Raw genomic sequence first — 26,423 nt, forward strand, 5'->3', positions numbered from 1 at the left:
AAAGAAATAGGCCTCAGTGTTTACGTGGGTTCAGGGGACGGACCCCGAACTCAGGTACTAATTCTGTGCAACAGACGTAAGCTTCTGAGTTTCTGTAGAGGTCACATGTTTTACATGCTGATTTGTAGTTATCTTTAAAGCAGCAGCACAGTCTGCCTATTTCTCTCAGATATACGCATTGCTTTATATACTGCATGCATTTCAAATTTGTAAATATGTTTTATTCTATAAGATTCAATGATGTATGACTCCATGAAATAAGATTAATTCTGTTTTTTGTTTAATCTTAAAAATAATTTAGCAATGATCTATAGGTAGAAATAGTGAGGACAATTGCTTTGATAGAGGCAGCTTCCTGTTGCAGAAAGCTGGGAGAGAAATTTATTCTTGGGGATTTAATCAACAGAATTTTTTTTTTCCTTGGAGGAAGCCTTGGCTTTAAAGAAGCTAGTCTTTCTAAAGGAAGAAACACCTGTTGGAGAGTAGATAGATGATGCTGACAGGGCAGCAATGGAGGTATAGGGTAGTTTTGGTACTTCTAGGTTTTGATGGTGGTGGGCATTCACGGTAATTGTCATTCGTGGTTATGATAACAAAGTTTGTGACTCTGGTTGTGCTTACCGTAGGTAGTTGATAGTGTCCGCTCAGTAGTGGCGATAGTGGTGACGGTTCCTGAGTTGTGCTGAGGGCTGCAGTGGCACTGGTGACAGCGCCGTCAGTTTTCAGCAAACAATACAGGGACAAATATCAATTTCCACTCTTGTTTTGAATTGTTTACAATCTTTGTGTGTGGTGACAAGTTGCTTAATTTCTTAGAGCCTCAATTTACGCAACTAAAAATGCAACAAAATGGTAATTATGTGATTGTACTATAGAGATAAAACCTTTAAGAAAACAGAAAATGCACGTTCCATGTCCAACGTATGTTTATTTGGCAAATGTGCTTGACTTGCATTATTAGCTTGTAAGTGATCAATTGAGTTGAATTCAAACTTAAAGATTTAGTTCATATTTTTTCTGTCTTTTTCTCTTCTTGTTGTATCTGGTTGTAAACTCAGAACATTTAATAACTCAGAACATTCCTGCAGTCAGTATGGGTCACTGATATGATTATTAACCTTTGAATGTTAAAGGAATAAAGGCAGTTCACAGTTCAGACATTTCATGCTTAAAATTTCTTTCATACATAATTTCAGTCCTATAGAGACTGACACTTCTGGAGTTTAATAATGATTTTTTTCTTCTAGAATTTTCAGTAGTCTGATAACTGGGTAGTTAATATCAGTGTTTGTGAATATGGACTTGTTTATATATGTTTTTATATCTTACCCCTTGATCCCCATGCAGTACCATTTTCTATCTAATTACCAAGTGAATGTTCAAGAAATTTCAACAGTTAATGCTGGCTGGAGATGAAGTCTCAAACTGTTTATAAGATTCCAAACTTCATGGCCGGTACTTGGGACTCTTCAAGACTGGGTTATAAATGGCATTGTAGTCAATTATGGTCTGCTTCTCATCTCCCCATGCACTTGATCTGGTCAGTCTATGCCATTTGCACAGTAATAATAACACCACCAATTGATAAAATATCGGTCTACCACCTGTCAGACACTGCTAAACAGGTCTCATGCATTATGCTATTTGATCTCTGTATCAACCCTGAAAGGAACGTTTTATTGGTCTTATTTTGTAGGCAATTATATTAGTTAAGAATTTTGATCAATGTCATGGGATGCATAGCAACTTCACCGCATGGATCTAGAGTTTACTATTTCTAGGGTCATGTGCTGCTCCTCCCATACTTTCTTGCTAGACTTCTGTACCTTTACTCATAGTTGGCTCTCATTCTAAAACACACTTCATGTAAAATATCCAAAGCTACCCAAAGCTTCACTCAAATACATAGTCATACGACTTTAGAAAACTTCCTTTTTCATTTTGTGCCTCATTTCCTCAACAGGAAAAATGGGAAAAAATAACTTTTTGTATTCTGCAAATGAACAAAGATTAAATATGATATTTTTTATGTTTTATTCCATACTCATGTAAGTACATGGTCATAAGTGTGCATGCACACTTATAAACTTCAGTCTATAGCTATTGAAGAAATTAGATCAGTTTATGCACAAAGTGTTAAATCAATTTATAGAAGCAGATTTCTTAGACAGGAATATTCTAGCTGAAAAATATTGAACCTGTAATACAGAGAAAATTTGTATCTTGGGTCACATAGTTGGGATAAGTAACTCTGGAATTTGGCATTTTATTTATTATATTATTATTATTATTATTATTATTATTATTATTATTATTATTGGTTTTTTGAGACAGAGTTTCCCTGTGTAGCTTTGAAGTCTATCCTGGAACTTGCTCTGTAGACCAAGTTGGCCTTGAACTCACAGAGAACCTCCTGGTTCTGGCTCCTGAGTGCTGGGATTAAAGGTGTGTGCAACTACCACCCAAGCATTTTTATTTTCTTTATCAGAATATTTCTTTATTTCATTACATCGGAATATTCTGCCTTGTAAAACTTAGAAACTTGCCACTGAACTTCTTGCACCTCTTTAGTGGAGAGCATCACATTGTCACTATTGTAATATGATTCTTACCACTTGGTAGAGGCAGAGGGTTGTCTTATTCATCTTTGCTCCCCACACCATGCACACAGCATTTTCTGAACTGATTGGACATCTGCTATCACAATGATGTGCAGTGATTGTTCCTCTGGTAGAAACTGAAGTCCAGGAGCTCTCAGGTCAGTCTGCAGTTTCTCTGCAGCTCTGCAGGCCAGGTATAGCTGCTCAAAGGAGGAGGCTGAGAGGAGGAGCCTCAAGGTCACAATGGGGGTAGACTGTGTGTTCGCTTGACCTCGGAAGGTAACTCTAGCTTTGCTGTCTTCTTATAACACAGATAAGTGAGAATTGCTGGAGGATAGTTTTTGCCATAATAATTTTCTTAATATTTTTAATTCTCACATCTATTTTGTTAATTTAATAAAGTATTTCAGGAAATTGAGTGATTCGCATTGCAGGATATTTGGAAAATAAAAGGAAGAAATGAATTGCCTGTTACTTCAATAGTCAGTGATAAGCAACATTAACATTCTGTTTCATTTTACCCATTAGTTTTTCCTTGTAAGAAATATTAATGGTATCTGCTTATCTTTCTCTTTTCTTAAATTACATTTGAATTGAGATTGCAATTCCCTTTAGAATGCAACTCCGGTCATAGTCCAGGATCTAGTAAATAAAAGCGCTTTTTATAAAAATGGTGTAACCCAGGAGCTCTGTCTAACCAGGTATTTGATAGGAAACTCAAAGAGGTCTGGGATAAAAGGTTTCCATGTGTGGGTAACTCTTCAGATTTTCTCAGGCTGCAGTCTCTTTTTCCAGCATGAATAACAACCACAGGTACCTGTGTCCAGTTAGCTTCTGCCAGTACAGCTAAAGAGAATCGTTCTCCAGAGTAGCAGACATCAACATTTAGAGCAAAACACAGAGTTTTGGTGTTTGTGTGAATCTGCTTGTAGACATTAATTTTGACCATGTTTAGGAAACCACAAATGATTTCATTTCTGTAACTATTTCAAGGCTTTGCTATGAGCAGTTGTAGATTTCCTTAAATTTTGTATACATTTCTTAACTTACATAAATAATGGTTGATTTTCCCAAAATGTTCTTTGTAAAAAAAAAAAAGTGAGAATGCAGACTCTAGTGAGAAGGTAGAGAATCAATTAGGACCAGGTTGCTGAATTTGGCCCAGGATGCTGAAGTTGGCTGGTTGGAACTGTCTTACCTTATTGCCTACTCTACAAGACCTGAAGGGCTAGCAAAGATTCAAGTGTGGCTAATAATATCAGGGTTTAATTTGTCTTCGAGAATAAAATGGAGATAGGTACTCAAGAGAAAACATTGCTAGTAGGGTCCGCCTATACACAGTCCCCAAAGCTCTGGGCTGCTTCCAGCTTACTTCTCCATTTTTAGAATCACAGGTTCATGTCGGTGAAAAGATACTTCTGGTACCAAAAGTCACGTTTCAAGCTGAAGGCTATAGATCTTAGAAGAAAAAGCATTAACTGATATATGAATATGGTAACTTTCTTTTAAAGAAGGTTCCAGAAGCTACCTAGTTTCTCTCTTACTAAAAACATGTTAGATGGAGCTGGATACATGGCTCAGAGGTTAAGAGTACTGGCCGCTCTTGAGGAGGACCCAGATTGATTCTTAGCATCCATGCAGTGGTTGACTTATGTCTGTAACTCCAGTTTTAGGAGATATGAGACATTTTCCTGGCCTTGTTTGTCAGTAGATACACACACACACATACACATACACAGACACAGACACATACACATACACACACACATACACGCACACACACATACACATAGGCACAAAATATAACAAAATAACAAAATATAACAAAATAATAAAAAATGCCTGAACTATAGTCATATGGTTATGTTCACTTGCAAAAGAATAGGAAAAATCTTATCTTTATCTGAGTTACTATGCATATAAATTTTAACCTTGGAAAATAAAAGTTCAATGGATACTAAGGATAATTTTGATCTTTTCCAGGGAGATTTTTAAAAAGCCATTGCGAATAATATTTATATTTTTATTCTGTATGTATCTGTGTCTTGAGTAGCTGTTTAGTGGAACTGAATTGTGCAGTATCAGATGCCTGGTGTAGAAGTCAGCAGACTGCAACCTGTGGGCCAGATCCTGCTGCCCCCAGTTCAGTAAATAAGGTTCTGTGAGAATATGGTCACTCTCTCATCTGTGTGTTGTTTGTTCCATTGTCACAGAAGCAGGGTAAGGCACTCACTTTGCAGAAAGAACTTTCGCGGAGTCCTGCTCTGGACACTGCACTTTCCCAAAGTTTGGATTATTCACTTTTACTCTAAAGCATGCCGAATCACTAGTAATTACACTGAGAGGCATCTATAGTAAGATATTCTAGGATTTTGTATATTACTAGTTAGGTGGAAGATGATAAAAAGTCAATATGTAAGACTAAAAATAGAAATGGAGTTTGAATTATTAAAATTGGAAGTGATTTTTGAAAGAATATTAGGACCTGTCAAACTTAGGTCATGGGTTTATGGAAGCCTATTATTTTCTCTGTTTCTTTGGAAAGTTCAAACAAATATTCTGTAATTAAATAATTTTTAAGTATTTAAAACAAGAATTCATGGCTTCTCTGAAAAATAGTTTCAAAAAGCTGGAATCAAAAACCAAAAATGGCACTGGGGAGATGAGCTGTCTCAGTTGGTACAGTACTCACCATGAGAGCAGGAAGACAAGCTCAATCCCCAGAACTCATGTAAAAAAAAAAAAACCTGGGGTGTTGCCCTTCACATCTGGGAAGGCTGAGACGGGCCAGTTCCTGTGGCTTTCTGACCAGCCTAATCTAGTGACCCTGCTTCAAATAACCTTATGTACACTACCTGAGGAATTCCATCCACAGCTGTCCTCTGACCTCCACATACATACGTGACTGAAAAGCACACACACATATACATATACGCACACACGTAGAAGAGAAGAAAGCAAGATTTCAGGGGCCAGAGCAAGTGCACCAGTGCCTTCTGGGCAAAAGAGTTGATGCACAAAGCACCCACAGAAGTTGTGACTGCCTCCACAGAATATAGCAGTTCCATCTTCCATCAAGGATGAATGAGAGGTTCTGGAGTCCCGATCCCTTGCTGTGGATGTGAGGAAATGCAGGTTTTCTTTTCTTTAAGGGTGTGGCACCTGGTATGCTCCAGTTGTTGGTCCTACATCTATGAATATGTAGGCACCACAAATCAGACTCAGAGAGTCAGAAAAAAAGAAGAAAAAAAGACCAGAAGTTGGGAGGAGTAAAAGGACATGGCTGGATCTGGGAGAAGTTTAAAGGAAGAACAGGGGTTAATGTGATCAAACTATACTGCATTCATGCATGGAATTCTCAAAATAAAAATATTAAAATGAAATCAAAGGCAAAAGAGATCCAAGTCAATTCTAATTCGAATGCTGGCAGGAGGCTGGTTGTGGGGTTGATGTGTACAGGCAGCTCCTGCTGGAGTGAGATCATCGGGGATGACCCTTCAGGAGCACATCAGCAGTTCCAGAGACTGCACAACTGTACAACGTGACTGCCTCGCATTTTATTTTAGTATTTTTATTTTGGTAATTCCATGCATGCATGCAGTGTAATTTGATCACATTAACCCCCATTCTTTCTTTTAACTCCCCGGAGATCCTGCCATGTCCTCCCATTCCTTCTAACTGCAAAGACAGCTCCTAGATCCAGAAGCAGGACTTCTGAACTCAGAAGAGCTCTGTAGTTTTTGCTGGTATTTTTGGCATCAGTTTCAGATCATTTGCTCATACTGGAGTGAATTATTTAGGAAGATCAAAGCCGTGTGATAGGTTTTTTTAATATTTAAACTTTTTCAAAAGGGTGCTTGTAATCTATAAACAACTTAATATATAAAGGGAAAAATAACTCTCTAAATTATTTAATATTTACCACTTTAATGACAGTAAGTAAAGTCTCATTGGTTCTTTAGAGCAGCTTTCTTATCTTAGAAAACTAAAGTGACTGTATATTTATGAGAGAAGAAATTTCAAAACCTCTATTGCTGTAAAAATTATACCATTGTCTTTTAACATATAATATATATGCACAAAAACTGTTTATCTGTCAATATTCGATTATTTTGCCAATTACAAGTTTAATTAACTGGAAAAGGCTTACATTTTAATTAAAATTTATAAAAGTCTTAATAGTGACTATTAAGAACTATAGTGTGCTTCATATGTGATATAAAAATCTCACAGGATTATCAATATCTCCCTGGTTTGAGTACTTACACATTCCGGGTCATTATCTTGAGAATAAAGCAAAAATAATATATATTTTTTCCAAACTCAGAGAATCAAGCACCTATTGTGTAAAGCGCAGGTATTATGTACTAAAGATGGGAAAACATGCATAAAACAGTCCTTAAATAGCACATATATTAGTAGGGGTAGGAAGAAAAGTAAAGTTTATCAAAAGAGACAAGATCCCTAATAGATGTGCAAGACATGGGAGGTGTCAGACAGACAGTAAAGAGTACACCCCCAAACACAGTCCCCGACAAGTCAAAAGCCTCATGCATATCTTGTTTGAAATAAATAGAATTTCTTTGTGTTGTTAGACTATTGAAATGAATGAGAAGCGGGGAGAATCTAAAGGCTGTCTGTAGTGGACTGTCATCGGGGACTTCTAAGGAGGGACAGGGTAATTTTGTCAACTCTGAGTTTAGTCATCTGCAGTTGAAAGGAAATGATACTGGCACAATAAAATCCAGCGAAAGGACACCAGTGGGTGGGGGCACAAACGTCTGTGGCAGTGGTTAATCGTGGTTGTTGGCAAAGACCATGGAAAGGCAGAGGTGAATTTTTGTTTACTTTGCAGAAATAAATCTATTTGGTAATGAGGGAGGGATGGCAAAGGGTGAGGAACTGGAAAAGAGAAGAAAGAAGCGGGGAGAAAGAGAGAGGGGGAGGGAGAGAGAGAGAGAGAGAGAGAGAGGGAGAATAAAGAGGAAGAAAACTGTTATCAGGGTGACAACTGACCATGGCACTTCCATGTCAGAGTGCATACCAGTCTGTGAGGTGGGAACTGGGCAGGGAATAAAAGTTATGCTTCATATTTAATTGCTATCTGCTTGACACCCACATGAGGATAATGGAATTTAGGCCAAACATGGGCCCTGAAGATAGACATTTGTGATTAACTCTTCAAAAATATTTGTCTCTGTGTGTGATTATGTGGGTCTTGTCTGGGTATGTGTATGTCTGTATGTGTTCAAGGCTGCCAGAAGAGGGTGTCAGATCCTTTGGAACCGGAGTTTTAGGCAATTCTAAGTAGTTTCGTGTTGATGCTGATAGCAGAATGAATGTTCTTTGTAAGGTTCTCTAAACTATTGAGGAATCTCCAGCCCCGAGGGACTCTTTCCTGACAGGTAATGATAGAGACTATAGTTTAGAGAAATTGCTAACACTTACTAATACAGACTAAAATGAACATGAGTGTCAATCTGACTAGAAAAATTTTCCAATATGGATTTGTTCCTTTATAAGGCCAAGAGAGTTTCTGTGTGAGGCTCCTTCTCCTCTCTTTACTTTCTGACAGTAACTGAACCTGCCTCCATCTTACCACTGATTACATTTTCACTTTCTCATTACCAGGATATTTTCTAAAGGATACATGGTATCCCACATGGAAAGTATGCTAGGGATGCTGAAACCAAATATAGAATTATTTTGGAAAGTGTTTCTAACTAGCATATATGCTTTTTCACAATTTACTCCCTTTACTATTAATATTGCGTATATCATATTACCATTAGAGTTATTCTCAAGAATATTACTTTCGGAAGTAGCACATTTCCTTAGCAATATATTTTTAAAGAAAATTATATACACTTCAGTATAAATGGTAAAAATAAATTAAAATGGCTTCCTATATTTCTGTTACATTTGAGCACTTACTTTTTTTATAGAGCATCACTTGTCTTTTTTGACATGAAATATTGGAAACATGGAGAAATTTATGATAATTTTTATCTGTTGTCACTTAATACTGTCCATTCTTCCTAGTTCAACTTTTAAATAAGTGTATCTGATATTCATAGACCAAATTTAATGATAACCTTCACCTATAACTTTAAGTTATTTGAATTTTTTGCATCATTGTTCACTTCAACACCAACTTAGTATTGAATGTTAAGCAATATCCCCAGCTAATGATTATTCAAAGTAACATCCCCATTTTGGGCGTGTTAAGAGTTTGATACACAAGCTGGAAAATCTCCAAAGTAAAGAATAGCGGTGCCAGGCGGTGGTGGCACACACCTTTAATCCCAACACTTAAAAGACAGAGACTGGCAGATCTCTATGGTTCTAAGGCCAACCTGGTTCACGGAGCGAGTTCCAAGACAGTCTCCAAAGCAACAAAGGACCCTGTCTCAAAAACAAAACAAAACAAAACAAAACAAAACAAAACAAAACAAAACAAAACAAAAGAATAATACACATGGCAAGTCTTAATGTAGTCATAGAGAAGTCAGAGGTAGGCAAGGTGATCTTGCTGTTGTGATGACCTACTGGGCTATTAGGAACACTGTCTCCCCTTTTGTTGCTACCCTGATGTCATTAGAGTTCTTGGAGGTGATGTATACTTTCCCATAATCTCACAAATACCTTCTGTTTATTTCATGTTACAGGAGTTCAATCATTTTGTAAGAAAATTGCACAATATGATCTTTTAGCTGGAACTGTTCACTTAAATACAACTGTGTTCTGTTACTGACAGCAACTAGAGAGGGTGGACAGGGGTGGGAAGGGGGCGGGGAGAAAAAAAAATCACTGACCTTGCCAGTCAGTACACCACTCCACTGCTGTTTTAATATCAAGTACTTAACAATATGTTAAGTCCTATGCCAAAGCATTGATGGGAATATCTATTGCTTCCTACTTATGGATTCAAATCTACTAACCAACTAGATCCCAGTTTACTGATGGCAGAAACACAGTGTAACCTAAGTTATAAGATAAGGCCTTTTAATTCAAAATAAAAGCATTGGTGAAGTTACTATGACAAAATCCTCCCCTTGTTGGAAACTTACTGCCCTGACATTTGGAAGAAGAATGCCTCTGTCCACGAGCATTACTCACCAGGATACCCTCTGAAGCTTGTTGCTCTTACTGACTCACCTGAGCACATGCCTCGCCCCTTCTCACAGACATCTGTCCCTGTATTTCTCACTAAGCAGAGCTTGTGCTTTCATCCTCTCAATTTTCACCATCATTTCTGATCTGCTTCTGATCCCCTTATATACATATTCATCTGAATGTAAGTTTAGAATTATTGACTCCTTAGAAATTCCATAATACCTTGTGAGAGGAGACCTACCCAAAACTATTTTCATCAAGAGCTGTAGAGTCTAGTGGGGGAGAGAACGGGGCTCTTTCTGGGGCTGAGGAGCAGTCCTGCTCCCTGCACCTTAATAATCATGACAACATGGATAGGATCTCTCTCAATGGCATTTTGTTCATGGTCCCAGGAGAGCAGAGCACACTTTCATTTTGTCGAGGTGAAAGGATGCTCAGATTGCTAGTGGAACTCCCTCAGGCTACTGGTGAATGTTACATAAAGGGGATTACACAGAGGCAAACAGCAGATGTCGCTGATATTCCTGTGCAGAACCAAGGACTCTGAGCATTGCTGTCTTTGTGTACGTGTATCAGAGCAGTTGAAGTGGATGGGAAAGCCATCTGTTTAGGGAGGGAGGTAAAAGCGAGGACTGTACAATGACATCCCTTGCAATCATGATGGGGCACAGCTTATGGTCTCCAGGATGCTGAATACTATTGTTTAGACATGAGACCACTGGGGCCCAGTGCTTTGAATGGGAATAATAGTACTTCAGATGGAAATAATAGCACTTCAAGGTTACACAAAGAATGTCTTCCACACCCCTAGACTTGGAACAATTTTGTGTGGGGAGGAGAGGAGGAAGGAAAACATAAAAAAATAAATGATGAGTACTGCCAGGCTAATAACTCAGAAAATACAAATAAAATAGCAACATTTTCTGATTTTCTTCTTTGAAATCATTGCAGCTTGAGTATTTCTCTGGGTGAAATCTCTCAACCCTTCATAAGAATTTAGCAGTGGTTTTTTAATGGTAATTCAGCATTTCCAGTGATCTGTCTTGTGAGTAGTGAGGCAGTGAAAAGGGAAAATTCCCATATAATCAGGACTGAACACTAAAGTTCTTTAAGCCTCAGTTACCTTATATGTAAAATAGAGTTAGTAGTAATGATTTTAAGTTTGTTAACAGTAATATTTTGAATAACTGCCTCCTCAGATATTCAAAATGAAAATTAAATAATATCATATAATGAATTTGGCTTAGACCTACAATCATTGCATGTTTTTGCTATGTAATACTCATTATATTAAACTGGCTACAATTTTACTTTCTAAAGTAATTTTCACAAAACACACTAGACTTCGTTAAGCTGTCATGGGAATGATAATTATATTTTTATTCTTCATATTTCAAGTGGTTAAATTATTTTACAGTTTATCAGCTGTTATCCAATTCCATATTTCATACTCTGGCAAAACTTCCTTCTTCAATAAAGGGAGAAGGGCTCAGACCTACAAAACTGGAACAAGAGATGATAAGTGGCTATTCCAATGTGCCTTACTTTGAACCCAAAGAATTTCTTTTGTTATTAGAGCCCAATTTTTCTTGGAATGATGTTGCATTTCTTCATATTTTACAGGGCCTTAGCTTGACTTACTAGCTAATATATTAGCATTGTATCCAATTCTTTACTAAATCTGCTAATTAATTCAAAAACATTTCTAATATTTTATATAATATTTGCATATTTCTGACAATAAAATGAGAATGCACTTAGAACAATCATATCAATAATGTTTTATCCTCTCTGGAAGCTGTAAAGATGTGTTGTTGCTGCTGTTGCTGGTGTGTGTCTGCATGTCTGTGTCTGTCTCTCTCTCTCTGCATGACACATGCATGTGATAATCTCTCCATAGCTGTGGTTACTTTATTAGGTACTCACTCAAAACTTGAATTAAAACTATTTGAAAAGAATTGCATTATTATGAACATGCGCAGACATTTTTCCTTGCTATTTTTCTTAAGTAGTATAGTATACCAATGATTTATATATAATTTTTGTTGTGTTAAGTATTACAAGTAATAAAATAGCTTCAAGGGTACATGAGGATAATATATATGTTGTATAAAAATTCTGTGCATCTTATACAAGGAACTTGAACATCCTCAAATTTTGATATTTGCGGGGTGTCCTGAAACTTGCACAAACCAAGAGGTAAATGAAACACCTACTCCCATATGTTTGTGTACACCATACACACACACACACATATACACACACACACACATACACACACACACACACAGAGAGAGAGAGAGAGAGAGAGAGAGAGAGAGAGAGTAGCAAGAACGCATTTGTAGTAAAAGTAATGCCTTCTTTTTTCTTTTTCTTTTACCAGCTACTTATATCTAGAACTCCATGCAAAGCTCTGGTAGTTAGGATGAACTTCATGGAAAAGCTCCTTTTCTTTATTTGGTATCCATGTGGTATTAGGTATTAAATTTAGGGTTTCTGACCTGCCAGGTACAAGTGCCCTACCGCTGAGCTTCTGCCCCAGCCTATCTTTCTTCTCTTACTTACTTTGTGATCAGTGGACTTGCTCTTAGGGGAAGATGTTAGCAACATCTGCAGTTTGTACCTGAACCATTAAGGGAGCTTTGTTTTCAGCACTTTTAGAAGATCCATTCTACTTTGTGAATTTGTGATTAATGATGCTAGCAGCTATCCTCTATATTCATTGTCCATTATTGGGTTACAAATGATCAGAGAGCATAGACACTTCAAACAGAAGTGTTTATTTCCTCATACAGTTTCTTGCTGGAATGGCAAGACTGGATAGTTGTGGTTCTGAGCTTTTCGTATGGCTATTCTGTTTTTTGTTTGTTTGTTTTGTTTTGTTTTGTTTTGTTTTTTTCCAAGATAGAGTTTCTCTGTAGCTTTGGGGCTTGTCTGGGAACTAGCTCTTGTAGGCTGGTCTAGAGCTCATAGAGATCTGCCTGTCTCTGCTTCCCGAGTGTTGGGATTAAAGGTGGGTGCCACCACTGTCCAGCACAGCTCATAAGGTTATTCTTAAATTAGTGCCACAGTCCCTGGGAACTTTAGCTGGATGGAGGGCTGAACTTAAGGACAATCAGTTATTGTTTGCTGGCTGGAGGCTTTAGTCAATCCAGTAGCTGCTCTGTAGCAGCCTGAGAGTCCTGATGATGTCAGCTGGGGTGTGTAACCCAAGAGAGATGCCAATGCTTAACACAAGATGCCTCCCATGGAGACAACTCTTCACTCTTGCTATGTAACACTGCTCAGAAGTGAGTCAGTATATCCAGCTCACTCTCAAGATAGGGAAGTAGAACTTTGTCACATAAAAGAAATGCCATCAAAAATTTTGGGGACATACTTTGATCATGATACTTTGGAATTATTTTAATTCCCTAGGAACTTCAGCAGGTCAAGAATTTGCCATGTTGTCTCTCTTCTACCTCACCAGTGCTTCTTCCTCTCAAATTATAAGCACCTGTGATATACACTAAAATCGGTGATACTACAGACCAATTAATGCAATTAACCCCTTTAATTATCAAAAAGTTCATGTTTCCACAGAACAGGTAGATTAGCTTTCTTAGAAATAGGCTTATAATTGCACCATTCTTTCCTTATGATAGAATTACAGTTCAAGTGTTCTTCCTTTAGATTTTTTTCTTCTCTACCCGTAAGAACTTCACCAAGGTGACTGTGTTGTGTCTTATGTGTCTTTGGCTAAGAGTCACTGAATTATTGTAGATTCTCCACTGTCACAAAAAAAGATTATTTTCATCACAATAGGACATAATTTTACATTAATGGCACCAAAGAGCCATGATCCTAACCATCTGTGCCCTCTTTCTTTCCATACTGACTCTGGGATTGTCTTCATTACTTACTTCATCCCATTGAACATCAGAATATGTGATGTAGGCTGTGGTGGAATAAACACGTGGATGGGGCTGAGCTTAGTGCCTCTACTAACTGCTCCAACCAGCTACGTCTACATAAGTGAAGTCATTTGGGACAGAACAGTCCCTGGTCAACCTGACAGTTGACCACACACTCATGGAGAGCCAAAGGTGACTACATGTGACCACATTGAATAAAAATAAGCCAACCAGTTATCTCTGACTCTTCAAAGATGCTTGGAGAGTTTGCAGTGTATTCTAATTTTTGTGGTTTCAGATGTTAGCATAAACATAAAAGAAGAGTATTAGAATACCCCTGTAAGTGATGTAGCTTATCTCTAAATATCTCTAGAATCAATCAAGATCACCACATCAAAAAGCAGCAACTTGCTCTCTAAATAAATGTTGCTTGTCTTGGGCAAATAATTTACAAGCTAAGGAGGTTTTTAGTCAATGAAATGAGGTCCAGACTGAAAATAATAGATAACGAACAATAATAGTATCGGAGAAATAATATAATAATATAAGAATAACAGAAAAAATTAAAGAAGGAAAGAGAGAGAGAGAGAGAGAGAGAGAGAGAGAGAGAGAGAGAGAGAGAGAGGAGGAGGAGGAGGGGAAAGACAGAGACAGAGAGAGGTGGTTTTAGCTTTCAGGGGTTGCCACTCAATCACATAGATTTTAATAAGCAGTTGAGAAAAATTTCTAGTTGTACTGTTATGATGGTTAATTTTAATTAGGTAAATAAATCTTGAATTTAGCTTTAGCAAGATACATATTTGGACATGTCTCTGAAGATGTTTCCAGGGAGGGTTAAATGAAGAAGGAAAACGCTCCCTGAAGTTGGTGACACCATTTCAGGGGCTAGGTGTCCAGACTGAATAACTAGATGTACAAGCAGCTTTACACACTCACTGTTTTTCATTCTCCAGGGAGACAGACTGTACCTTTCCAATCTGTGAACACAATGGAAACCTTACTTCTTCAGTTGGTTTTTGCCATATCTTTAGTCACAGCAAGGAGAAAAACTGTCCTCTAGTTTTCCTTACCAAGCTTTGGAATCCTAAAGAGTCTGTCATATGTCTGATGCCAATATCTGGGCTCCAAAAATTTCCTTAGGGACAAACCAGAGTCAGTACCCTGCTCAAGGCTCCTTCTGTGTCCCTGCTATTCACCTCTCTTAATCCTGCTCCTGGGTTTTGAATGAAAATCTCGAATTTAGAATATAATAGATGCTGAATAAATATTTGTGGATTACATGAAAAACTATTTAGTAGAATATATTAGTCTTTTGCTACTAAAACCTTTTCTAACATAAAGATGAACTTTCTCAGGGATACTTATATAAGAAAAAAATGTGAACTAAGTTATCATGTTCCTGTCCCAGTTGTTTCGTTTTGTCGTCCTTTGTCCACTTCTCTCCCCACCCCTTGAGAGTTACTGACTCTGGACAGCACCAGCCTTGGATCCCTGCTAATAATTTAACCTCCAGAAGCTTTTCTGGCTCCATGTAGGATTCAGAGTACTTGGTTGAAGGCTTAAGAATAAGTTCTGTATAGTTTTCCAAACACATCACAGCTATACATGGCTAGATTTCTTTTCCTGCAGGAGATGCTTGTTTATTCAACAGATATATTTTAAAGATGTTTTGATTTTTACTTATGCGAGTTTCTGTATGGGTATGCACAACATGGAAATGATGCAGAGGCTCCAAGACCACATTGGATTGCTCTGAAGCTGCTTGTGTGGGTCCTGGCATTAAAACTCAGATCCTCCTCAGGAACAGAGAGCTCTCTTAACCTCTGAGCAATCTCTCCATCCCCCGCTTGAAAAATTTTTAAGTGGTCTTCTAAACTTCAGCTGGAAGAGTTACTTGGATACCCAAATCTTTCCAGTGTCAAAAGCTGTACTTCATTTTAAAGTTTTAAAATAAAAAGCTCCCTCATAATCAGATTATGTGAATATAGTAACTTTACTGTAAATGCCTGTTTCTAGGTGTGTACCTACTTGCTAAATTTATCACACAACACTTGATGCATGTTTAAAGTGAATACCGTAATAGTATTAGTCAAAATACAGTCTCTCACTATACTCTTCAGCCCCCAAGCCTCAACCTCAAATAGTCCTCGTGGAGGCCATGTGGAAGTCAGTATCAGCTCAGAGTCTTTGACCACCACCCTCTCAGGTCAAACGGCAGTATGGGAACACTTCTGTCCACGAAGCAGATACCTCTTCATGACAGCTTGAATTATACAGAAAAAAATGATGAGTAAAAGTCCATGCCCAAGTCAAAGCAAATGGGTTTTCATAAAGTTTATCTTATAAATATCTGATAGTGATTAAGGAAAGGTTTGCGGTTGATAGGTATTTAATCCTAATTTTATCTCAGACATTCAAAGATTAATAATATAGATTTATATGCTGGGAACAAAGTCACACATGACTTGGAGTGCCTCTGTGAGAAATGATGCTGAGGCTGTAGGACTGAAATAATTAAGCTTTTTTCAGCTTCCAGCTAACTCTCAGGTTTGCTTTCAAAAATATTTAACTTTAGAACTATCAAAATTGTTAATGCTATTTTTAAATAAATTTGTTTTTTTTATTTTAAAACACAACAAAACAAAAAACAAGCTCTCATAATATATTCCAGTAGTATAGACATTTAAAGTCCAGTTTGTGCTAAACTATTTTTTTACCCTGATTACTTATACACAAAAGTCTGCCTAGTATTATAACTGAAAATGGCTTTCATTATAATACATGATAAAAATGAGGTAAGAAATGATATAAATATGTTAATTGTCAAATAAGTAGGTAAAATGTGATGTAAGTAGATTTAACCAAATTGGTCTTATTAACCAAATTAAGATGAAACATAAAATTTTAAATGTGATAAAAGTAATATTTCTATCTTAGTCTGCACCGAGACAAAAACAGCAAGTGAAAGGTCATTATCTTTTACTGGAGACTAAAGGCATATTCATTTTCCATATATATGTAAAATTTATACACACACACACATGCCTTTTACACATCTTCTTATGTCAAAAAGAAAATAGGACTGCAGTAAAATGATCCTGCTATTTGTATATGTGTTTTGTTGAATATAATTTTTTAGGGTGTATCAAAACGTGCTTTTTAAGAGTAAGTGGACATGTTCTATATTAAGGACAGTGCAGCTTATGTTATTGGATTTTCTTTCTTTGTATTTCGGTGTTTCTTCTTCACACATTAAATCCATCAGAAAAAAGGAGATTATTCTTTATTTAATATGAGTGCATTAAAACTTTGGGGATTCTAAATTCTCTCTTCAATATGCATGAACACTTCCAAAGATTGAATAAGATAATGTGGCCTTAAAAAGTGATCATTCTATTTCCCCTTTTATTAGAATATAACCTGGAGACAGATAATGCATAATGCTGGGTAATGGATCACATCAACTAAGGCATGCCAATAAATCCTTGCACTGACCTTACACACAATGCTTTTCTAAGAAAAAATGTTTTAAGAAAAGAAAAATCTCCTCCTTATTGTGTTTTGTTACATTTTCTTTAGTAAAAGAGGGATAATGTCTGCTGTGTGTTTTTTCTCCTCCTTGCTTTCAGGGGTTAGTCATTTTAAATTGTCATTTAAAAAAATATGTACATATGTATATCATTACAAAACAAGATTATTTGGGAACTGATGGCAAAAGAAGGTAGGAAAACAAATATAGAAAAACACACAAAACAAAATCCAAATTCAAATGAAATAAATGCTAATCATTTAGTTAGTAATAAAACATTTCTTCATACTTTTAGTGTAAAGATATTATGTCCTGACTGGCTTACCCATCATTGGACCTTTTGTGCACTCTTGTTCCTTCAGCAATCACACTGACACCCATCCTCGCTGATACTGATAATGATATCATTAGGTGAGTAATGTTGTCACAGTGTCAGGCTCACACTGGCATCTTACAACATTAAAGATGTCCCTGTGTTCTCCCTCAAGCCCTATTCCAGGCAAAGACACAATTACTCCTTCAGCCCTGCATTTAATTCCTAGCTAAGCCTCAGGAAGTGTATGGGGAGCAGTGTGGCATGTTGATCTTCTGGCACCAACCATTACGTGTGGCTTACAGACAAGCGGTTGTACATGTGTTTGTGTCTGACACAGCTGCTGATTTTATCTAGCTTGGTAGGTTTTGTCCTAGAAGAAACAGAATATTTCTTTTTACAAAAGAACGTAGTATTTTTAGGGAAGAATTCTCTTTCTTGGCTTCTCCTCTTACTTGAACCTGGTATCCGAATTTTGAGTTTCATTGCACAGAGTTTTCTAAATTGAAGAATAGAACCTACAGATGGGTTTCGATACTAACTTCTTAGAAGACAAGCAATTAAAATTAAGATGAAAATTATATCAAGTTAAGATGACTCAATGAGCAGAGTAAAGAATATCAGCTTTTATCTTATAATTTAAAAAACTTAAGTATTGTATAGAATTCTTTTTTGTTGTGGGTACATAAAGGAAAGCTTAGAGAATTGTCATTTCTGAAACAACTTTCAAGTATTTCTTTTTTCTCCGGGGTCACTGTGTCTTTTCTATTTTAAAATATGAACAGTTTTTCAGAACTACTGAACACCCTATGCACTGTAAGAGGGCATTAATGCACCCTTCCATCATGATGGCTCCTTTGCATAGTTAGTGATGGCTCCAAATGATCTATTTCTAGCAATTAAATATACATCAGTTTTTATGAAATTCATCTCTGTAAATCCTGCTATCTGATGGAGGAGTAATTATTGACATGGAACATGAATTCATTGATAAATGTTGCCTCCTAAATAAAATCTTTTAATGCAAATTTAAAGAAAAAGAAGAAACTCCTATTTTCCCATTGTAATTATTTAGCATTTTCTATGTTCTCAGGATCAGGTATCAGTATCCTAATTGTCTCTTAATTTTTTTTTGATAAGAGAAGAAAGAGAAGTTGGTGACTTCCATTACCTTTAGCCCAGATTATTTTAACTTTGGTAAAATATTTGTTTGTTTTCTTTTTTGAAACAGAATCTTCCACATAGACTAGGCTGGCCTCAAACTGGCATCCTGCCTTATCCTCTGGAGTGTTAGGATTACAAGTGCATGCATGTGCCTTCCTCATTATTTCCAAGTTCTGGTGATGCCCAATATCAAGATATGTGGTTCGTTAGTAGGCACAGATTCCAGTGCATTATCACTCACAGTATCTATCCATTGTAACAGGGTGGAGCCCAAGTTGTGTTATTATATATTTTCTGTATCACCCTTTCACTCTTACTATAAAGAATTTGGAAAAGAACTCAACCCACGAAAGGATTAATTACAACAGTTTCATGATGGCTATGGAATAAACTTTAGCAATGTGAATTAGATATTTAGAAAATTTAGAAAAAACTAATTGTGTTTCTACACTTCAACTAACAGAATGACTGACAGGAAATAAAAAGAAATGACAGGTTTGTCAGCAAACAACATATAAATTGATGACCTAAGAAGCAAATTAGGATAGAATATTTTCATAAACCGTAATTAATAATATTGACAGATGAAATGACAGTATGAGGAATAATTGAGGAAGGAATATTTTTTCTCAGTAATGAACATTGGTTAGAAAAATTCTGTAAACTTTGAGGCAAGTCATGAAATGGTCACTTAAACTGACCCACTTTTGCCTGACCTCAGTGTTGGGTTCTATAGAATCAGTTCTGTTTTTATTCTCAGAAAATCAGTCTTAAATCTACAGGTCTTGGCTCATATTTCCACTCTCTTATAGTAGAGAAACTTGCTATAGTTTTCTGTATTTCGGTGGTAATTTTGTGAGAATAAAGATGAAGACAACATCTTTCTATGCACATAACAACCCAATGCTAATACACTGGTGCGGTTTGACACCACTTCTAATTGCAGTTTCTTGTATATAATGCTTCACACTTAGTTTTCTTAATCAAAAGTGAAGATGTCTCTGAAAATTGGTGACTGAGAAACTTAGAATATCTCTGAGAACATACAAAATATTAGGACAATGCTTCAGAAGATTGATAATTTTTCTTTGATATTTCAAATTTTACAGGGGGTTGGGACAGAATATAATTACTTTAATTTTAATTAAAGAAGGCACTAATTTTAGCCACTTTCATTTCATAAAACGTGTAATGGAATAGATAGTGATCATGGAGCGCTCTCTCTCCTTTCTTTCAATTTATTGGAAACATCTCATCTTTCCCATTGTTATTGATGGGAAATAATGGAATCTTTGGAAGCTAAAACAACACATTTTTTTATACATGCAACATGATGAGAAAACTAGAGAAACCCATTGTACAGGTGCAGCTGCCAATAGAAGAGCCGTAAATAATGGAGACTGATTTTGGTTTTGGTTTTTAGTACTGTCTAGGCTTTTTCAAGGGCAATGAATTGAGACTGTTTCCACGTTAACTCTGCCTCAATAGATATCAATGATGTGCCTCTGTTGTAGGAAATAGATATATTCGTGGACAGCTAAGAAGAATTCTAGTCCTTTATTTCTTTTAAAGTTATGTGTAGGCAGAGAGAAAAAAATGTATGTGTGTTGTGTTGTGGTTATCATATGAGAAATATGAAAGTGATAGGGTAATGATAATCTATTGGGATTAGATGAAGCAACCTAAGATTCATAAGTAAAGGAGCAGAGGTACAGGAAAAACTTAGGTTTATTTTTCTTTCTATCAGGTTCTATGAACCAAAAGTTCTTACGTTACTACCTTTTCTCTTTTAGGAATATCTCCAGTGGACTCTCTTTTACTGTGAGTATATTACAAATTATTGATTTCCCAGTTCAGGGATGTGGAGTTCATTCTCAAAAGTTGTAGTTGTGATCAGCTGTGAATCATCAATGTCCAGATATTCCTTACCTTATTGCACCTAGACTTTGTGACTTAATTCTAGGTAACAGGATTCCATGAAAATGGTGGTTTGTGTATAAAGTAAGAGATATCATGGGTTACTTCCTCCTCTTCTTGGATCACCTGCTCCAGAGAAAGCTAGCTGTCACACTCTGTGCATGTATATTTGGCAAGAAACCTGGATTTCATACCAATAACCATTTATTGCATGTCCATAGATGACTAATTCACAAACACATTGACTACAAGCTCATGAAAGGTTCTAATCTAGATTCACATATCTATACTGTATTTAGACTTCAGGCACTTCACTATTTTCAAGCGCTAATATTTGGGAGTAGCTTGTTGCATTATAATAGACTATATAGACAATATAATTGACCTTGTCTTAGAGACTGCACTGCTGTGAGAACCCTCATGTTAGAGTGAAGGTATATTAAAGTCAGTTGCTATAGAGAGACATCTGGCTCAAACCTAGGAAAGAGTGTGTTCACTGAACTCATGGGTGAACCTACGGTTATTTATTTGATACCCAGGTGCTTATAAAGATAGGTAGATTTAGTAGATGATTGAACCCTCAAAATGATTCCTCTATCTTTGGTTTTGTATTTAAACACATCCTTAAGACTTTCTTATTTTATTTTATAGTGCTCAAATCCTTAATTTAAAACCTTCCCAGTTTCTTATTTTCTAAAACAGTAAGACCCACGAACTTCATTTTCCTTTAACAAAAGTTTAGTTTCACACAGGCTCTATGCCTAGGACCTCTCTGCTAACTTGTCTTTTCCTTCTGTGTGCCTTTTGTGGAGGGGTATGTGTCTCCCCAGGTCTATATGATAACACATTGTTCTAAGTATGGAGCTTTTTTGTCAGGTTGTGGAACTGTTAGGAGATGACATTCAGAAGGAGTTATGAATTATGTTAAATTATGTTGTTAGAAGCACACCAGTTGAGATGTATTGGGACCCCAGTTTTCCTGTTTCCCTTCCTGGTCACCAGGAAATGATTGTTTTATTGCGTATTTCCAGACTTTCTTTTACATCACAGGCCTTGGGCAATGAGGCTGGTTACTGGATTCAAATATCTGATTGTGTGAGCCAACACAAATCTTTACCCTTTAAATGGATTATCTAAAGTGTTTGGCCATAGCAACAGAAAACTGACTAAATAGTAGCTCCATAATTATAACTATTCTACTGTTACTATTACTATATTAATTAAGGCATACATTATATTTATTCTGTGTTCCTGGTGATGACACATCCTAGAATTTTACAGAATTTTTAATAAACTTTAAAAATATTTTTTATTTATCTTTAAGAATTCCATATATTATATTTGGATCATATTCACCTTCACATCTCAGATTTTTGCTACCTCTCTACCCACCCAATTTCATTTTATCTCTCTCTTTTAAACAACCACAACAGGAAGTCTAGTTTGGGTTGTCTGATTATTCCTTGTCATGCGACTGCTCTGGTGTGTGGTTGATACACCAAGTGTCACTTCACTGAAAACTAACTTAGCTTGAATGGGAAACATATTTTTCCAAATAAATTTGTTACTTCAAAACAATATTCTCACACCATAGATGGTGAGGTGGATAAATCCATCAAAATATCTGAACTTGTCATATTCTTTATTAAGTACATGAAAAATACTCTGCAGAATACCCATGCAGTGTCCTTGACGTTTGTATTCCTCCCAGGTCCACAGGGTAATGAATGCATCACCAGGTTCCTGTGCGTCTCCCTCACCTTGCTCCCATCTTCTGGCTTTGATCATCAGAAGCATAGCTTCCATATCACTACTTCCTTTTGCCAGCACCTAAGAAGTCAGCATTCTTATGTAAATTTTTAGTCATTCTCAGTCGTTTCCAGTGCTACTATGAGATGATGAATAGGAGACAGGGTTTTCAGATTCTTGAGAAGGAAGTAGCAGAAGTCACTAGGATTGATTTGCTCACCATGGAATATCAGGAGGATTGTGTTCCTTCGTTACTGCACATTTAATCCTTCAGTGTATACTTATGAACACAGCATGCTAATTAGCAAGAGTACTGACTATACTGACTATAATATGCATAAACTCACTTCCTTCTAAGTGGCTATACTTTTATTTCTTTGGGTTAGAAAGTGTATCCCGGTCTACCTTTGTCTACTGTGTAGCTTTGGTCTCCATGCTATAGTATTTTTTTTTTTAAATTAAATTTCTTCCTTCCTTCCTTTCTTCCTTCCTTCCTTCCTTCCTTCCTTCCTTCCTTCCTTCCTTTCTTTCTTTCTTTCTTTCTTTCTTTCTTTCTTTCTTTCTTGTTTTTTTTTTCTACAGCCATTGTGAGTACAGTACTTGGGCTAGCCGTTAATAAGATTGCCTTTTTCTGAAAATCTGTAGAGAATTTTAAAGGAGATGAAAGTTTCTAAGAGTTGCCTAGAGTGATGGTGGCATAAAATAGTAGCCTTTGAGAAGCGCTGCCATCAGTGTGTGAACAGTTAACTTAGGAGGTTTGATGTGGTGGCACACAGCTGTATTCCCGGCAGCTGGAAGCCTGAAGCAGAAAGATCTTGGTTTCAAGGTTAGCCTAGTCTATACTTCAGAATAAAAAGAACTTATCTCAACAAATAAATAAATACAGCAAATAAATACAGCCAAGTCAAAGCAGATATGACAATTACTTCATGTCAAACTCAGGCATACAGTGTATCCAGTTTGCTTTCAAGTCTGTTCACCCTCACCCAACTATTCCTGAACAGCACTGTCATTCTTTGCAGTAGGTTCTGACTTCCAGTTTCTCTTCTGTGTTCTCCCTGTGTAGCACACTACATATTCACCAGCAGGAAATATTCATGGGTAAAATGATCTGAGTCTCTTCCATTTTGGGTCTCATTTGATCCCCTTCACACTGCTGTTGCCCGACTTAGACACTATTTCAAAAGTTCTAGAAGGATCCTTTACAATTTCTGTCTAATTTGGAAAAGCCTATTTTGAGAGAACATCTTGCCTTCACAATTACGAGGCTGTTTGCTTCTCTTTCTAGCAGCATGAGCCAAAGGGCACTACTTAAAAGCAGAAGTTTAGAGGCTATTCAGAATTCCTCTCTGTTAAATACATGGAGTGTGTCATTTCACTCTTCTCGGTTGATGACCAGTTCGTGCATTCTTGAGTTTCATGTGACAGTGTGGGAACTGGCTAAGGAAAATAATAAGCCTAAATCTAATTTTTTGTCTACGTATTTTAAATGCCCACACGAGTACAGTGCCCCCTCCAGCCATTTAACAGTCATACTTCTGATTCATCCAAATTATAGTAATTAACTGTAATCATATGGAAAGAAATGAAAATTTGCCACAGAGTGTTTGTTTAAAAGCATCCATTCATTATAAAAGTGTTCAAATGTCAGCGATGCATAATAGATAAGAATATAATATTTGTCATAGAATTTTCCGGTTACTATATTGTTTCTTCTCATGTGACTATTAGAGTCCACCAATTTTCCCTCTCTGAATTTTTCCATTCCTGCTGTTAACTCATTATGAGCAAGCTCTGCCATCTCTATAGTTTTACCTTTGGAAACTGGACAGAGGAAAGCTTTGGAAATAACATTATTTATGAGCCTCAAAGGAGCTGGGCTGGCTGTGGAACTGAGTTGAGCCAATAATTTGTTCCACTTTTACAGTGTATATATGACAATAATGTAGTGATCGGTATTGACCTTGAAGACAGTTGGTGTGACAAGTTCAACTATGCTGTAGTTTGATCAATTCTTAGACACGGATTCAATCTTTAAAAAAAATCTATCCCTCATAAAATTTTGATCAGACTAATTACACAGAACAGAACATTGGCAGTATAGCAATAGATTTTTCTCAATCAATAACACAAAGGAAGCTTTAGTGTTCAATACTTATCAGGTGATTTTAGATATCTTTCTATTTTAAAAACTACTATTAGCAAAAGTTTAGAAAAAAACATTTTTATGTTTTAAGCTTATATTATGAAAAATTTGAGCTTGCTCTATCATCTATTTGTCTATCTATCTATCTATCTATCTATCTATCTATCTATCTATCTATCTATCTATCTATCTCTATTTGTATACCCACCCACCTACATGAAAAAATGTGACACTTGATTTTATTCACTTTAAATTATATTATATTTGTGTCCATGACACAGCCTACCATGGAAGGGTGAAGGACGGCTATTTACCCTCCGTTCCCTCCATTGTCAATCTGGTGCTCCTACAAACAATGCGCTGATAGATATGCATGTGCATGGCATGAAACTATTTCCAACAGATTATAGGAAATGCATTTTGAAAATTATCACATATCTTAAAATATTTTTAATTTATGTCTTCTCTGTCTATGTATAAGGGAGTTGTTATTTTTGTACAATATCTTCAAACTTGGAAGTATGTGTCTTCTTAATTTGCCAGTCTGAGAATATTAAATAACACAGCGGTTCATTTCCATTTATACAATGGCCAGAGTGCTTTCTGTGCTTGTGTTCTATGGGATTTTTATTTTATAAAAATGTTGTTCATATTCTTTGCTAATTTTTAATTGATTATTTAATTTGAACCTATTGATAGATAGACCCACCGTAAAGACCACCATCCTGATAGCATGCACACTTTGTTTGTACCCTTCCATATTTGCTATTTGCTAACATGAATATACTTAAAGTTAATTTTGCCACAGAATAAAAGCACTTTATATATTTAATATTAAGTAAATAATGTATTACAATATTAATATATTTAAATATCAGAAAGTTTTCTAGAAACCTCATCAATTCTTAATACTTGCCACTTAAATTTCATTGGAAGTGCTCAATTTTTGTCAATTTTTTTATAGAATACATTTTAGTTACATTTTTCCCCTGGAAAATATGCAATAATTGCACATAGATGCACATAGATACATATAGATGCACATAGATGCACATGCTTTGACATATAATTGCACTATATGTCAATTTTCTCTTTCACTTCCTTACCATCTCATTTCTAGTTTTGATCATTTTAGTAAGTTAAGTTAATAGCATCAAATATGTGCTCCAATACATTTTTGTACCAAATAACCCATAAAGATCTTTTAAGCTAGATTTTATGTATTAAATATACTTATTACATTATTATATCATACATTATACCTAATCATCATTTATATTTCATTTTTATTTATAACACTGTTATCCCTAAAATAAGATATATCCATTTAATAGCAGAGTTTGATAAGTTTTGAAAAATGCAAATATTTATGTAACAATCAACAAAATCATGACTTAAAACATTTTTTAGCCCCTACTCTACCCCTTTGTCCCCCTTTCAGTCCTTCTGCAAGTGAGTAGACATAGTCAATGTCGTTTGATTTGCATTCTTTTTGTGAATGCTGGTGTTGTGCATGGTGTAGTGGTCTCTTAGATAACTGGGCATTTTCTAATGTAAATGATCAATTCACATATTTTGCTCAATTTCAGATTGAGTCATTTGCCTTCTTATTACTTAACTATAGTAAACTCTATTTCTAAGTTCATGATCAACACATGAATTAATAACATTTTTATAATCTAATACAGCTTTTTTTTAAAAAAATTGTGATGTCATTTAGGAACAGAAGTTAACAACTTTTATAAAGTCTTGTTAATGATTTCTCTTTATGGTGCGTACTTCTCATATTTATTGTGTCAAACTTTTATCTGTAGTCATGGAACTTCTCTGTCACATTTGCTTCCAATGGTGATTTACTTCTAGTATTTAGCCTTAGGTCAGTCAGTGAACAGTTTTGAATTAGACTCTCAAGAATAATTTGAATTAAAAGTTGAGTGTTTCTCTATACATAGAATATAATTTTTTGAAAGTATTTTTTCATTGATTTCCTTGACAT

At 36.0% G+C, this 26,423-nt stretch overlaps 1 long non-coding RNA gene across 1 annotated transcript in view; it reads left to right on the forward strand.

Annotated features, from left to right (window-relative positions):
- The window catches only part of LOC146889727 (uncharacterized), a 38,297-nt gene that overhangs the window by 6,137 nt on the left and 5,737 nt on the right, over positions 1-26,423 (forward strand). The window contains exon 2 of the long non-coding RNA XR_014999966.2: positions 20,409-20,436. This is a non-coding gene — a long non-coding RNA (uncharacterized LOC146889727). The remainder of the gene's footprint in view (positions 1-20,408; positions 20,437-26,423) is intronic.

This window comes from Myodes glareolus, chromosome 25 (assembly GCF_982192425.1).
Source record: "Myodes glareolus chromosome 25, mMyoGla1.1, whole genome shotgun sequence".
Classification (NCBI taxonomy): domain Eukaryota; kingdom Metazoa; phylum Chordata; class Mammalia; order Rodentia; family Cricetidae; genus Myodes; species Myodes glareolus.